The sequence below is a fragment of the Hippoglossus hippoglossus genome, chromosome 19 (genome assembly GCF_009819705.1).
Source record: "Hippoglossus hippoglossus isolate fHipHip1 chromosome 19, fHipHip1.pri, whole genome shotgun sequence".
In the NCBI taxonomy this organism is placed as follows: Eukaryota; Metazoa; Chordata; class Actinopteri; order Pleuronectiformes; family Pleuronectidae; genus Hippoglossus; species Hippoglossus hippoglossus.
In genome coordinates this window covers 10,890,607-10,903,330 of record NC_047169.1, presented here as the reverse complement: position 1 = coordinate 10,903,330, position 12,724 = coordinate 10,890,607, and positions in this window count along the sequence as shown.

Sequence of the window (12,724 nt, the reverse complement as noted above, 5' to 3'; positions counted from 1 at the left end):
TCCTCTCAGTTGTAATTGCTCCATAAATGAGCACCTGAGACCTATAGTTACAACAAGCTCTATATGATAAGACCTGAGTACCTGAGATAAGATCAACTCACTGGGCCCTGCGATTTGTTGGTGACCTGTCCAGTGTGCACTCTGCCTCTCGCTCAAAGGTCCTACAAGGTTCCTGGTTCAAATCCCAACTTGCCCACGGTCTTTGCATACAGTTCAAACATTGGGGTTAGGTTAACTCGACACTCGCTGATGTCGGCTCTCAGAGCCCTCCTAAGATAAGAGGTTAAAGGTTCAGTGTGTAGAATTTAGTGACATGTAGTGGTGAGGTTGCATGTTGCAGCTGAATACCCCTCACCTCACCCTCCCCTTCCTAACATGACAGAGAAACTGTGGTAGCCTTCAGTTGACATAAAAACTCAAAAGCTGTTTAGTTTGTCCAGTCTGGGCTACTGTAATAAACATGGTGGCCTCCATCCCAATGTAATTATAAAGAATTGAAATATAAAGGGGCCATTCTAGGGTTTGTACAATTGACATGTTCACAAACTACTGAAAACATCACTAGGATTAATATATATTCAATTTCTGCCAAAAGATCCCTTTCATCTAAATCTTACACATTGAACCTCTAAGATAATGGATGGATTAAGACCCAGAACAACCAATTTGTAAAATCAAATGGAAAATTAAAATGTGAAGAATTGTTTAATCAGTTTCCTGTCGTGTTTAACAGCCAATCAGAGTGCTCTTTGATACAAAGATAAAGAAGACAGAGAGATGATTGAATTTGTAGTTTATTTTAAGAAACAACGATAAAAGAAGAAGATTTCACCCAAACTTTCTTAATACACTTTAGGATCTTGATGAGAATGTAGCACATATTCACACACTGCATTTGTGACATTACCGAACAGTCCTGCTAGTTACAGGCCGAGGAGCCTGAGAGATCACAGTGTGTCCCCCCCACAGTCCTTGTATGCAATTTGTTGTTTGAAGGTCAAAAAGCTCAGTTACAAGCTCCGCTGGCGTCACAGCAGAGTTCTGTTGGTTAACACCTTTGTATCGTCTGAAGTATGAACCTCCTCCAGTTATCTCTTCAACATGTGTGTGATCTTTATCATCTTCGGAGTGTAGATTACATCACTATCATGCTGTCCAATCACGATGTCTCCACATACACTTTATACTCTATGCGAGGGATGTCGTGACATTATCTTGATTTCCAATGTGTCACTGGATAATGTGGAATAATTATTACTTGGCATTAAAATAAAAAAATACTTGTGAGTGGATTAGATCTAATCAGATCATTTATATAATCACATTTCAAATGCACATTTTTACTTTGGTCTGTATCTGATCTTAAGGAGATTATAGAATTATAACTGTTTTACACCATTATTATTCTATAAAGTATTTTTTATTCCAGAATGATGTTTGTGTTAACATTTTAATCTGTATAGTTACTTAAATAAACTATATTTACCAGTTTTTTATAATGCACCATTTGAGCATGGTATATACATTTTAATAATTATTTATCAATGGTTGATAACTAATTATCCATAAATCCATATTAAACCATGGATGACAATAGGGGTTAGCATAGTATTAATCATAGATAAACACCCACTTCCTGATTAGCCATGAGCTAAAGCAATTATACATGTTGTTAATACATTAATCAAGCATTTATTTGTTAAATAAATATGACCTTTATAAAGCTATAGTATAATCAATTGTATTAATTCTGAATAAGGTCATTTGTTACTCCTTACAAACATTCATAAAGGTTCCCATATTAGTATAGATTATTATTATTATTATTATCATTATTATTATCATTATTATTATTAAGATGGATGCTGTCACCTACAAACCCAATATTTAACTTTCAAGTGATTGGGCAGCTGATTAAGATTCATCCCAGAGGCTGAAACCCACCCCCCACATACACATACAGTCACATACACCTGACATCCGAGCCGCTGCTTCACAGGTACCTTCACTCCTCTGCCGGCTCCTGCTGATGCCCTTCAACTCACCACTGAAAACCACTGTGTCACTGTACAGAAATGTGAAACGTATCCATTTGCCTTTAGAGAAGTGGGCCAAACTGCAGGGGCACGTCGGAGCCCAACCGACTGATAATTAATTGCTGCTGGCAAGGAGCCCACGGAGAGTGGGTGTGCGGTTGTGGAAGAGGAGGGGGCGGTTAGTGGAGAAGGTTACAGCAGAGGAAAATGGGAAAAGGAGGCCAGAAGAAAGAAAGAAGGAGAGAGAGAGAGAGAGAGGGAGAGCACTGAGGGCACTTGAAATGACACTGAGGTCTCAGTAAAAATAAACAGCTTGAGCCCCTCTCAGCACACCCCCCCCCCTGTTTATAGCGACAGCCGCTTGGGGAACCCCGCCTGTTTACTTTCCCTCTGCCGACTCATCTTAAGTCAAGATGGCATGTTGGCGTTATTGTATACATCCTCTCACACACTCACTCATCCAGGGCTCAGCTGCCACTCCACTTCAAAGACCCCGGGGCCTGAGTGGGAACGGAAGAGATATTAATGGGTTTAATACCAGCATGTCCTTGTGCGACGCGTGCATGTGTCTGTGTGTGTGTGTGTGTGTGCTGACCTACAGTCTCTCTCTGTCACACACTTCCATTTCTTGGGGTGTGCGGTATCAACGTGTCAACATTAAGGAGAGGGAGCTATCAATAGCTCTTCTGCCAGTATTATGGTCCCATCCATCATTTTGACATCACCCCACTGAAGGTGGTCTCTTCCCGGCTCACACTGATGACTCAACCGCAGAGAGTTTTTAAATGAGGATACCTTGAGGCCACAGCGAGGAATCTGCTGTAACCCAATCTGCACTCCTGAAGACGCAGAGGATGTGTGCCGGCCTCAGTGTGTGTGTGTGTTTGGGGGGGTTACTGTTGACTTGCTGTGAGATTATTTTGGGGTTTAGCCGTTTACATTTGACAGCATTGACTGTCCAAGATGATGGAGGGGAAATTGGCTTTCCCAGTCAGTCTGCATGCATGTGTGATTAACCCGCAGAGAAAAAAAGATTGCTTGGATGCACGTGTGTGTCCTCACATACATGTATGCATGTCGACTTGCAGAGAATGGGGGTTCAGGTAACTCTCTGGTGGTATTTGGGCCCTTCATTTGTGCGGAATCCAGCATCATTATCCCAAAGTGTTGCCAGCTGGAAGTGCTTGGGAGTTCCCATTTGAACTCTATGTGTGTTCTGAAGATGTAGCGGGAGCGGGAGAGTCTAAATGCTCTAATGAAAGCTTGCGTCCTGGTTCTCATTCGCCTCGACGTTCACGAGCAGCGGAATCTGGCACCGTCTTGCCGATTTGCTAATAAATTGTGCGGCCACAACAATGCCACCCAAGGCTACAGAGCTGCTTTATGAATCAGTTGTAATCCAGTGAGCTGGATGACGTTGGAGGTTCGATTCAGGCACAGTGATACTAAATAATGACCCAACAGATCTGTAATCAATTAGAAGAAACCCTTAAATGTTTCAATATTCCCCCCGTGCTTTTCGGAGATCATCAGGATCAGAAATGGTAATTATTACCAGTTTTACCATTAGCATTGTTCGTGTTCTGTATTTCAACCAGTATTTTTCTCTAAGGCCACCAGGGAGAAGATCAAAGTTTTCCATTCTCACTGAAATATCTTAAATTGGATGAACTGGTCCAAAATGTAACAGAGACACACGTAGACCGACGCATCTCCACTTCCTTCTACTATCCAGAATTGGAGGATATATTGCGGATATGACCACCGCCATCTTGTGCATTTGGAGCCAGTGTGTGCTTATAAACAGTCTCTGGCAGAGATATGACTTCTCTTCTCCCACAACCATGATGTTGACATTTTGAGTCATTAATAATGTATCTCAAGAACCATTGGATGAATTACCATGAAATTTGGCGCAGGCAATCAATTTTTGGTGATCCCTCTTTTTGAACTGGCACCAAGACCAGGTCAATATTTAAAGTTTCCCATTGCTTTAGTATCTCATGAAATAGCTGAAAGGTCTGAGACTTAATCTTTCAGTTTTTTCGTGTTCAGGTGAGTTAGCAGACATTAGCAAGCTAAACTACTGTGAGATGACGAAAAGGGTCAGGTATTACCTGCGCTTAGCATCAGCATACAAGCATGCACAGCATCACAGAGTCACAACAGCTGTGTCCCAATTCAAGACCTGCTTTTCTTCAGAGGACACAGTCTACGCAACCCACGAAGGAGGCGGCCTCTTTATTCTGTAGACAACCAAAATGAGGTGGTCTGGTCTACGGAGGATTTCCGTGATCTGCATCACCAGCATGTCCTGCCCTTGCCGCTGTCACCTAGCAACAGAGTTGGACACGAACAGAAAGTCTTAATGCCCCCTGGGATTTTTCTAACCAGTGTACCATTAGCTGTTCGGTTGAGTTGAAGCCTGATGTTTACATTTAAAAGTCTAAGCATCGGAAGTCTCTTTGCTTGCCACCACCATTATCGCATGGAAAAACAGTTTATCAATGAATCCTGAGATAGGTTGGCCTGCGAAGGATCCACCCGTCGGAGCCTTCGGTCCTCTGGGATGAACAGACGCTTTTTTTGGAGGAGCCTCCAAAGAATTGTGACACAGCTTATGTCTGCAACTGTAGACTTGTCTTCTTTGAACATTGATCATTATAATATACAATAATGTTCAAGTTAACAATCCTTTAAACTGGTTCATTCCAAAAACAACCGTGCCAACAACATGACATTAGTACAAACCCTGAGCTTGTAAAACTTCAAAAGGTCAGCTTCTTTTTTTTTTTTTACTGCTCATCTGGTATCACAAATAACTACAGTGTGATCACGCAGGTCGGGTATAGTAGGATCGTTTAACCACTAGATGGCAGTGTTGGTCTAGTTTAAAGTGCTCCTCCACCTGTTGCAGGCATTGCCAAGCAGGTCAAAGTAGGAGTGTTGCAACACACGATCAAGGCCGCAGCCAGAAAGTCAACATTTAAAAAATTGATATTGTAGCTGGTGGGATAAAAAGCTTCAGCGCTGTGATTTAGGCCTCTGTCATCAATGCAGGACTCCGCAGGTGTAAATCCTCAAGGACAGATGTTTTTTTCTCCATTGGTTTTACTCAGGAGAATTGAATTTTGGACCCTGTAAACCTGTATTTGTGTTGAGGAACATAAAAAGTGAAAGGAGTCAGTAAGAACGGGTCACATTCCAAAGTGTACGACTTTTTTATCCACCTTCAGCAGGTATATTGATATTTTCTAACCTTAAATATTTGGTCAATGTGGTGCTGATGTTTTCTATAGGTTCAAGTCTCAAGTATCCGGAGAGAAAAGTGTTCATTGTCGGGCTCGGTGGTCAGCTTTCCGTAGTCATTTCCGTTCACAAAAGGGGTATTTACCTTCAATACGGTTTGCATAAGCTGTAAGTAGGGTCGGGGTGGGTCAGTAATTACAATGCAATTCAAAACCGGCCTTCGCCTCTTACGAAAAAGGATGTTTCTTCTCCCCTGTTGAATATTAGATTAATAGGTAGGATTAACACGCCTGCTATAAAATGTTAGTTATAAGAAACCCAAATTGGATTTTCATGTCTGGATCATGTTTCTGCTTCTCTGTTTTAGGGATTAGTGCGACGTCACCATTTCATTTCATTCAGTTTCACTCAACAAGCGAGTGTGACACGTTGAGTTTTTCAGCTAACACTATGGGAAATTCACTCGCCAATTGTGCAGCCAATTACCATAGTATTACATTGTCCTGCTCAGTGTGGTCTCTTTCAGTGTAACATGAACTATTCCTAAATGAGACTAAATGCCCTCTGATTCAAACAAGTTCATAGCGGTGTTCCCAGGGGGTCAGCCCTTGTGCACTTTGAGCTGAAAAGCATCCCATTTGGCTCTCGCTTTACATCCAGACCCTATTGACAAGTGCACGCAGGCAGGCATGCAACAACACACACACACGCGCACGCACACACACACGCACAGACTCTCTCTCACACTCACAGAAACCTGTCCCCTTTGAGTCTAAACCTCTATAGCCATATATGTGCATTCCCTAATTGGTGGTTCTTCTTTCAAAGGAGTGATTATGTGTGTATGTGTTTAGAGGCGTCCTCTCTGTCCAAGGCTTGATTCAGTCCATCTCCAGTGCCAGAGGGGACAAAAGAGACACCCGTTCCTCCTCTCAGGGCGAGGGGCCGTTGACACCAATAAATCCCCCCCATCCACTTCCTCCCCGGTGTGTTGGGGTTATGTCAGGAATGTCCTGGGTCCTATTGTCCCCCCGGTGCTCTGTTTTTGGTAACCCATCACCAAGCATTCTCTGCCTCCTCCCTCCCCCTTACACACACACACACACATACATGAACACATGCACACACGTATGTCCACACCCCCTGGGCTGTGTGTCCCCTGGTCCCTCACTCTGAATAGACCACCTCTGCTGAATGCGACAGACAGGCAGGCGTCAGGACGTCAGGTTCAGCAGCCCAAGTCGTGCACGGCGGCCCTGTGGGGAAAAATAAAAGCCAGTTATTTTCACCTGTTTGCTCCGCTCGCACTCTTTGTCTAATGGGAGAAAGAAAATAAAACAATGGGCCGAGTGTTTTTAGACTCCAGACTTAATGCCTGTTCTGTCCTTTCAGCGGATTCGAGCACACTGCCCCCTTCATCGCTTTTACAGTGGAAACTTCAAGTTGATACTCATGCAGCCTGCACTTTAAGTTAGCATGCTCTGATGCACACTTATTTTTTATTCATTGTTTAATTGTTATCAATTCTCACCCACACACAAAGACAAAGCAAAAACTAAAGTAAAGTTATACTAGTTTGTTATTAAAATATATTATTATCGAAGTCTGCTACATCCAGCTGTAATGTGTTGCACGTCGCCCATTGGAAGCAGCCACTTCACTCTTTATCCAAGCACTACCTTGTTAATGAAGTCAACTGTTTGCTAAGGGGCCAAATGATTTGTATGTATATTTGATTTCTGGGTCCGACTTCTTTTTCGGACTGTGTGAAACCCAGGGGCGGATCCAGGGGTAAGGCCATGGGGGGGCTCTGGCCCCAGCTGGTATCTGGTTGGCCCTTGAAGTACCCCTGTCCTGTCAGTAGTCTTTTCTTTTTTTAAATATCCTTTTTTGTTACATTTTTAAAAGTAACTTAATAACAATACTAATGATAACTAGGACAATTTGTTAAGAATGTTTGAAGTTCATAATGCACTTGAACAAGGAACAGTTTCCACAATTTATTCAATGATGTGTAGCTTTGCTCAACGCTATAGAGCTAACAGTAAACAAGGGATGACTTAAATGTGCACCTTACTTAATCAGGAATTGTGCACGTATGTTGGACACACAGTTTAGTTAGATGCACCACTGGTGGAGCCTGTCATGAAGAGACTGAGCCGAATGATTCACATGGCTCAGCAACTGACACCTGACTGACCATCCTATCTGACATGAGAACATGTGGCGGGGAACAAAAAAACAAAGTAAATAACGGAGCAGTCAACATCAACATCTAAACACTGCGTTTTAGTATTTAAATACTGCGTCATTACACCAATTACTTCTTATCCGTTTCCTTTGTTCTGCCTTCAGTAACCGTGAAGGCAACGGTCAATTGAAATAATCCCCGTCGCTTTTACGAATGTGACGAGCAAAGAGTCATCTGTCATCAGAATTCCTGCCCGGACTGTTTTCATCTGCATAATCTGTTTAATCTAAGTACACTTCATCGACTCCCTCAATCTCTGTCTCGCTCCCACAAACACGCTCACGCACACATACCTGCACACACATTCACGAATCCTTTCAGTTGCCACATGTCACACACTGACAACCATTCAAGACATCGTGTGTCCATTCATTGCAAGCCCTTCGTGCATTCATTCAGCCTCTCATAGCACACATACACTTCTCCCTGGCCTTATTTTTAGCTTCATCTGATCCATTCACTCTCGTCACAGAAGGAGGTAACATCTCATTCTGATGGTGATGCTTCCTCGTGTCACCTGGCAGGGTTGGAGCTCGCGCCGCTGCCAAAACCCCAAATACCAGAGGTTTGATTTGTTGTTCAGTGGGACCAATGTATGTTTTCCGTGCGTGTGTGTGTGTGTGTGTGTGTGTGTGTGTGTGTGTGTGTGTGTGTGTGTGTGTGTGTGTGTGTGTGTGTGTGTGTGTGTGTGTGTGTGTGAGAGAGAGGGAGTTAGAGGGAGTAGGTGGGTTGTACACATGTTACGAAGCGAGGCGCCATTGCGGCCTAAAAAACTATTAGGCTCTGTAAATACACACTGTGGCGAAAGTAAACATTCTCAGCATGCCATCTAGGCGCACAGAGGGGTACTGGGAGACAGCCGCCCGACAGGCTGTGAGGGGGAGGTGTGTGTGTGCGTGTGTGTGTGTGTGCGTATGTGTGTGTGCGTGTGTGTGTGTGTGTGTGTGTGTGTGTGTGTGTGTGTGTGTGTGTGTGTGTGTGTGTGTGTGTGGACAGTAATCAGTGGGCTGAGAGGGGATGGATATGGAAAATATAAATTTTACTTGGGGGAAAACTCAAGTGTGTGTGTATAATCAAGCCAATCATGATCATGTTGAGTAAGTAAACAACTTAAAGATAGTTTACCTGTGTGTGTTGTTATGACGACCGGGGACCAATTATTTATCAGGAGCACTCCGGGAACACCTAGTGTTTGTGTGGGCCGGTGATGAGGGCTGTCAAACGCTAATGTCTATCTGGAGATTTTTCTGTGTACGTTACAGAAAGAGGGGAAAGTGTGTGTGTTGTGTGTGTTTGTGCTGTGTGTTTACTCCTTGTTGCACCCAAGGGCCGTGAGTTTAAAACAGCATCACCTTTGTGTCCCATTTGACAGATGAGCCAGGTTTCTGATTTAATGAGGTGCAGACAATAAAGTCAGTCGTGGTTAAGGGCGTATTTGTAGCCATACATTTTTACACCCTTTTTTTTACACAGCCTAACACTTCCACAATTCACAGTGTGTGACTCTGGCGTATGTTCCAAACACGCTCCACAAACTTTAACACACACTTTGACTGCTGAGGAGAAATCCTGATAAATAAAAGTAAAACTGTGCTGTTCTTAAAATAGAAACACGGCCATGGATGCAGAGGGACTATTTTCTGATCTCGAGACCCATGCACGCTGGCAATGGGAGAAAGCACATGTAACCATGGAAACAGAGCTCAGAATATGCACTATTCCCAGCCCTGCGAGCACCACGCCACCCACAGTTCTATTTTTAGGCCTTACTTTGGGCTCACAATATCTGTTACATTGAACAAGAGTTAAACTGAGTAATCAGCAAGCGTGACTATACAGAAATGTGACTCTGACACTATGCGTCTGATTAGCGGCAGGAGAGCGCGTACGGCAGGAGGACGAGGCTCTTTCTGCAGCCTTTTGATTCACACGCTCCAAGGACGCGGCATGAAATAAAAAGCCTTCAGCTGGTTATTGCTTTTCAAACTGCACAAAACAGATGAGGGACATATAAACGGTGAAAGTATGAACACAAATCATTATGTGCCTGGAGAAACGCAAGAGATGATTTCAAAGCTGGAAAAGGAAGGAGCCTGGATGTTGAAGGTGAGATCGATGCAGGCCTGGGGAAACTCCTGCTTGGCATCACACACCGCTCCTCACAGTCTCCAGATTTACAACATACTGAAGTTACCAGCCATGCGACAATTAATCCCCTGGACTAACTGTCAACCAGTGTCGAGAAAGTCACAGTAAAGTAACGCAGCCGTGTGAATGATGGCTGCCCTCGTGACTCTGTGTGCCGCCGTATGCATTTCCTACCGCTTTGCTTCGTCGTGCAGAAAGCGCTGCTCGTTGGCAACGGTGGGAGTTTGATTACGATCGGCTGTCATTCGACAACGGTCACCTGTTGTTTGGCAGCAAAGATGGCCGCCGTGTTGATGTAACGGCATGTTATACATCCCGGGGCCGCTCCTGCTGACTCCAGGTCAGGTTTGTCAGCACTTGATGGTGACGGATGGTGTAGACCAGGATGATTTTTGGATATTTAAGACACACATTTGAATTTCAGGTGGAGTTTGGTGAGAGAGTACTGTAATCAACGAATCAGGGCCTTTTGTGTGGACTGTGTGTGTGTGTGTGGAGTGAGCAATCAACTGCACATTTACAGCAACTGCATCTCTCTGTCTCTCTCTGTCTCTCTCTCACACACACACACACACACACACACACACACACACACACACACACACACACACACACACACACACACACACACACAAACACACAAACACACACACACTAAGGACCAGCAGACCTCATGGAAATCAAAGCCTGGTCCTCATGAGGCAAAATGTCATTGCTGCGGTCCTGGATAAGGTGAGGGGTAATATGTGAATTGTGGTTAGGTTAGGGGTTGGGGGGGGGCATGAATTGGCCATGGTTAGAGATGAAGTTCCGGTTAGGCTGTCCACAATGAATGGAAGTCAATGCCAATGAAGTCCTAATAAGGACAGCTGCACACACAAATGGCACTTAACACATCTCTTGCTTCTTCTACAATTAGTATTATTGGTTGATGCCCACAGACACACACACACACACACACCCACGCTCACTTTCGCTCTCTCACACAAACACACACATGTTTCCAGACACCACAAGCCGGGGCTGGTGGTCTGGCCGAGTATCATCTGTGGTGACTCCATTTGTGTGTGTGTGTGTGTGTGCCCTCCCTCCCCTCAGTGCTTCATCTAATACCCTGTCATCATCAATAACCTCAGTAGTGCTGACTCATTGGCTTTTACAACCATGGGGTTTGGGCCTTACTTACAGCCACAGACCCATGTCTCCGTCTCTGTCTGTCTGTCTGTCAGCCCGCTGCGCACACGCCGGAGATTTTGCGTGCGTGTGTGTGTGCCTGAGCACGATTGTGTGCACGCACACCATAAACCCACACTTGTACTTACGCTTTAATTCTTCAGCGTAGATTCGTCCACACAGGTACGGATGTGTCCTTCAAAGGGGTTGCTTGGATGAAAGTCACCAAAGACCCTTTACCACCCACCCGCTGATGCGCCCCATTGATTCCCAGTAAGTACACAGCCCATGAAAATAATTGACTCTCATCAGGAGACAACGCCTCATCATAGTCTCTAAGCACATCACCTCCTCCCCCTTCCCTCTATCCCATCATGCCTATCCTAATAGTCTCCAGGCCTTTATTTAATTGTCCTTACAGGCACTAACCATGGGGTTTTATCTTATATTCACAAGAGGGTGTAAATACATATGAAGCTTCCAATTGTACCCAACAGTGTGTATCATTGTGGGGTTGTTGCAGCCGAGTTCGTCAGAGGTCCCTGATGATGAATGTGGAGACAGGCCGTGTCAGACAATAATGACAGCGAGCATCACGACAGGGTAAATGCCCCCGCCGCCTTGACGTTTTTATGGACAGTATGCGGGCGCGGGCTGTTGTGATGTGTCAACGCTTCACATGTGGCCCACTGATGGCGTTGATGGGGAGATGTCGTCTGCGCAACGTGTCACTCAAAAGTCTGTGGCCACCAGGGCTGTAAATCTGCCTCCGGGAGACGTTGCGATGAAGTTTTGTGATTTTGTTTTTATTATATGAAAGTAACGATCCTTTGAATGGTGCGAAGTCAACAAATACATTTTGCACAAAGTGAAGACAGTTGCTCATTTGAGGATCGGCATTTTTTTCTTTCCTTGCATGTAAAAAGGAAAAAAACAACAACCACATGGTCCGCATTTAACTTCCAACCGTGTTTGAGGCTTCTATATTAACTCTGTATTCAAAAGCTTTCTATTTGTAGGTGGGATTAATTTAGTGGATGCAGAGTGGATTTGAAGCTGCGGGGCTGGATTTTGAACAAATAGCCAAAGTTAGAATTACTGGGAGCTTGTCCAATCAGGCAACACTTTGAGGACAGTGACATTGAGGGTTATGAAATAATAGAATTGAACATATGTGCCCTGATCTTATTTTTATATGATTTAAACACATAAGGACAAACATGAAATGTGTGCAGAGACACCCCACTTATTACGTTTTTAATAACCAGCACTGACTTTGAAGCTGATAATGAAAACACAGTCAATATTGGATTATTCCTACTGAATTAAGTACTCTGCTGAAATTGAACTATTATTCATTTCACCGAGGACCCCCTGGAATCCCCTCAAGGACGACCTGGAGGTCCCCGGACCCCACTTTGAGAACCGCTGATCTGACTGGCTGGCTGGCAGGGGTCTGATTCTAAAAGGTGCGCACCTAACTGGCTGGAGCCAGGGCGGCGTATTGCCTTTCACACGCTTCTAAAATACTCTCCGGGCAGAGCCTGAAAGGGTTACTGTTTCCCAAAGTGCCTCATTCTGCGCAGTCGAGAGGGGGCGGCTGAGTGGCGCCGTCGAGTCAGAGACGCAGTTTCTAAAAAACCCCGAGACATCATCAAGAAAGAAGCTGACAGTGAGGAAAGCAGCCCCCCTCCTGCTCCTTCTCCTCTTCCTCCTCCTCCTCCTCCTCCTCCTCCGCCTGGCACGCTGCCGCTCCTCTCCTCTGCTTACCAAATCCCCTCAGCGGTTCTGTCACAATAACCGGGCGGCAAGTGTCAAATCCAAACTCTGCCCGCAAACGCGCAAATCACTTTAACGCACACAAGAT